A 5,000-nucleotide genomic window follows, 5' to 3' on the forward strand; every position below is an offset into this window, starting at 1 on the left:
CCACACGATCAAAAGTTCCAAAAAACCTGCACTGAATGGCTGAATGGCAGTAGGGTGGGATGTACTTCTGGATGCTGGAGAGTGTAATCAATTAACTATTTGACTACTGACTAAGAGATTGGCTGTTAATAGTTCCAAAACTCCCATGGAAGTAGCCTGGAAGAAGCGCCGCCATTTTTTTGCATGGAGGTCTGCGGGAGTGTTGCCACTCTGTTTTATCTAGCGCTCTGGAGGACATTGCTCCCCATCTCCCTACACAGATAGACAAGTCACCCCATCTCCATATGCAGATAGACAAGTCTCCCCATCTCCCTACACAGACAGACAAGTCTCCCCATCTCCCTATACAGACAGACAAGTCTCCCCATCTCCCTTTACAGATAGACAAGTCTCCCCATCTCCCTATGCAGATAGACAAGTCTCGCCATCTCCCTATAGACAAGTCTCCCCACCTCATCTCCCTATACAGATAGACAAGTCTCCCCATCTCCCTCTACAGATAGACAAGTCTCCCCATCTCCCTTTACAGATAGACAAGTCTCCCCATCTCCCTATACAGATACAGATAGACAAGTCTCCCCATCTCCCTTTACAGATACAGATAGACAAGTCTCCCCATCTCCCTATGCAGATAGACAAGTCTCCCCATCTCCCTCTACAGATAGACAAGTCTCCCCATCTCCCCATCTCCCTATAGACAAGTCTCCCCATCTCCCTATACAGATAGACAAGTCTCCCCATCTCCCTTTACAGATAGACAAGTCTCCCCATCTCCCTTTACAGATAGACAAGTCTCCCCATCTCCCTATGCAGATACAGATAGACAAGTCTCCCCATCTCCCTATACAGATAGACAAGTCTCCCCATATACAGATAGACAAGTCTCCCCATCTCCCTATGCAGATACAGATAGACAGGTTTGATTGCCCTGCTTCAGTGGACAATGGCCGTCCATCATCACCATCACCAGCACCATCAACTGCTACAGTGGACAATGGTCGTCCACCATCACCATCACCATCAACATCACTAGCACCATCAACTACGGACACTGCTCTTGCTGGCTTAACTGCCCAACTCACACCTCCCCCCTCACCCCCAGTGCAGCACGTCCCCTCCTCCCCTACCCCCCGGAGTGACCAATGCCTTGGTAACTCCTCACCCCCTCCCCTCCCCTCCCCCCTCATCATAACGGCAGATCAAGTTAGAGGACAGCTGAAGAAACTCCATACCAAGAAAGCAGCCGGACCTGACGGACTGTGTCCAAGACTGCTCAAGGCCTGTGCTGCTGAACTGGGAGAGCCACTGGAGCATATCTTCAACCAAAGTCTACGTCTCGGGAAAGTCCCAACACTGTGGAAGACATCATGTCTTATCCCCGTCCCCAAGAAACCACATCCACGTGAGCTGAATGACTTCAGGCCAGTTGCTCTCACATCACACCTGATGAAGACCCTGGAGAGACTGGTTCTGGGGATACTTAGGCCACAGGTGCGCCATGCACTAGATCCGTTACAGTTTGCATACCAGGAGAAAGTGGGCGTCGACGATGCAATCTCCTACCTCCTACACAGGACACACTCTCACCTGGACAAGGGGAAAAGTGCTGTGAGAATCATGTTCTTTGACTTCTCTAGTGCTTTTAACACCATCCAACCCCCCAGATTGAGTGACAAGCTCCTGCAGATGGGTGTGGATGCTCATCTAGTATCCTGGATTGCAGACTACCTGACAGAGCGGCCACAGTTTGTCAGACTGAAGGACTGCCTCTCCAACACTGTAATCAGCAGCACAGGTGCTCCACAGGGAACGGTGCTCTCTCCAGTCCTGTTCACCCTGTACACGTCCGACTTCTGCTACAACACGGAGTCATGTCACATGCAGAAGTTTTCAGACGATACTGCAATTGTGGGATGTATCAGGGATGGGCAGGAGGAGGAATACAGGAGCCTGGTGGAGGACTTTGTGCAATGGTGCAGACTCAACCACCTACAACTCAACACGACCAAGACCAAGGAGATGGTGGTAGATTTCAGGAGGTCTAAGCCTGCTCTGCTGCCAGTCACCATTGAGGAGGTCAATGTGGAGGTGGTGAACACATACAAGTACCTGGGCGTACATCTGGACGATAAACTGGACTGGTCAGTCAACACTGAAGCAATATACAAGAAAGGGCAGAGCAGGCTGTACTTCCTGAGGAGGCTGCGCTCCTTCAATGTCTGCAGCAAGCTCCTCTGGATGTTTTACCAGTCTGTTGTTGCCAGCGTCCTCTTCTATGCTGTGGCATGCTGGGGAGGAAGCACTAGGAAGAGGGATGCTGGGCGACTAGACAGGCTGGTAAGGAAGGCTGGCTCTGTTGTGGGAGCTGATCTGGAGTGCATCACTTCAGTATCAGACAAAAGGACCCTGAACAAGCTACACAGCATCCTGGACAATGACTGTCATCCACTCTACAGCATTATCATACAGCAGAAGAGCTTGATCAGCTGGAGACTACGCTCCATGACATGCACAACAGACAGACTGAGAAAGTCATTTGTACCCAGGGCCATACAACTGTACAATGCTTCACTGAAGGGAAAAGGAGAGTTGGACTTCTATGCATAGTATATCTGCACCTCCACCCTCTTATACACTTACATGGCATGACTTACATGTCTACCCTCATGTCTAACTCTTATATTATTACTATGTTAAGTTTATTTTAATTGTCCATATATTTATATTAGTACTGTTATTATTATTACTATGCTTACATTTTGTACTGTACATATTTATTACTGGTCACTAGAATTTTATCTTGCACTGTTGCACTGTTGGACTTATTTGCACTACCAACTTGACACACACCTCAGACTGGATCACAGTACCAATCCTCAGTACATTCATGCATACCTTATCTATAGTATTCTACTGCTCCTTTAGTCATTGTTGATTGTTGATTGTTGATTTGCTTTTTAATCTTCCTGTTTACATTGTTTACATTGTACTGTATGTTGTGTGTGGTGTCTTAAGCTGCTGGGACCTTGAATTTCCCCTTGGGGATCAATAAAGTATCTATCTATCTATCTATCTATCTATCAGATAGACAAGTCTCCTCATCTCCCTTTACAGATAGACAAGTCTTGCTTAATGCAGCGCACACTGCTGGGTGCCCTTACAAAAGACAAGGGACTTCACACATCTACTGACATGGCAGAGTGTTTGGGTGAACTGCAGAGTGTTTGGGTGAACTGCAGAGTGTTTGGGTGAACTGCAGAGTGTTTGGGTGAACTGCAGAGTTTTTGAGTGAACTGCAGAGTGTTTGGGTGAACTGCAGAGTGTTTGGGTGGACTGCAGAGTGTTTGGGGGAACTGCTGAGTGTTTGGGTGGACTGCAGAGTGTTTGGGTGAACTGCAGAGTGTTTGGGTGAACTGCAGAGTGTTTGGGTGGACAGCAGCTCCAACAGCAGAGTTGCTGAATGATGTGGAGCAGGTCATGGAACGCTATCTCTGGCTGCCTGTGTCTGTTTCCTCTTCAGAGAAGTCGTTCTCCACACTCAGCCGACTAAAAACATGGAACGACATCTCTGGCTGCCTGTGTCCGCTTCCTCTTCAGAGAAGTCGTTCTCCACACTCAGCCGACTAAAAACATGGAACGTTGTCGCTCGCTGCTTGTGTCTGTTTCCTCTTCAGAGAAGTCGTTTTCTCACACAATGACTCAAAGAAGGCTCACACACACACCTGGCTTTGTTGCATGTGCATCGGGATGTTTTTAGATATGTTGGACATTCAACTTTTGCTAGAAATCTTTGTCTATTGTCGGAGAGCTGGTCTATCATGGTGAGTTGGTCTATCGGGGTGATCCCTACGTGTTCCCCGATAAATTGAAGGAAAAAAAATTGAGGAAAAAAAGGGTCCTATTTTCCCTGGTCCCATACAAAGTGGGGAACATACGTAGGACCCGGGGAACATAGGACCTGGGGAACATAGGTACGCTCCCAGTCTATCGTCTGTGTGTAGCCCATAGGCTAGCCAGTCATATCAATTAGCCTATACCAGATGCCATGTAGTGTTTTTTTTAATACTTCAAAATAACTTTTGATAAATGAACCTTATATTTTGCTGTAGTGATAAGTGTGTAGATTTGAACAAAAGCTGGTTTGGTTCTTAACCAAAATACAAGCTTAGGTGTGTTCCTAAAGCCTACCTTACACTGACAGACTTTGACAAGATTTGGGAAAGATTCTTGAAAGATTGTAGTCTTCTAAGTAAAGCTTGAATGAGGGGCATTAGTTAAAAGACTACAATCTTTCAAGAATCTTTCCCAAATCTTGCTAAAGTCTGTCAGTGTAAGGTAGGCTTTAGATATCGTCTTACTGTTCCCCCCGTTCTGCGATTGGTTCCATAACACACATGTGCTGCACACACACACACACACACACACATATAAAGCCCAGAGCATCCATAACACACATGTGCTACACTTCCGTGAGAGCCTGAGAACAAGGCTTTGTTTTCAACAGCGTATCCTACAGGGCAAACTCCTGTGTACACATACACACACACACACACACACACACACACACGCAAATACAATAACCACCCATGCATGCGCACACGCAACACAAATACAGAAATGGCCCCATACTACACACGCACACATAAATACAGTAATTATTTATACTCAAACAAGTACAGTAATCACTGATACAAACACCCACACGCACACGCACACACACACACACAAACCCTCAACAGACATGTACTGTAGACACGTAGAAAGAAACATTTTACACCCAGCAGACAAACACACACACACACACACACACACACACACACACACACACACAAACACACACACACACACACACACACACGCGCACAAACTCAGATTCAGAGAACTCCTCACTCTCCTGGTTTTCCTCTGGTCTCTAGAAACTCGGGCAAGGAAGACACTGGTGACTTTTAACACACACACAAACAAACATGCACAAAAAACACACACGCACAAACACAGAC

This window comes from Sardina pilchardus, chromosome 9 (genome assembly GCF_963854185.1).
Source record: "Sardina pilchardus chromosome 9, fSarPil1.1, whole genome shotgun sequence".
NCBI lineage: Eukaryota > Metazoa > Chordata > Actinopteri > Clupeiformes > Clupeidae > Sardina > Sardina pilchardus.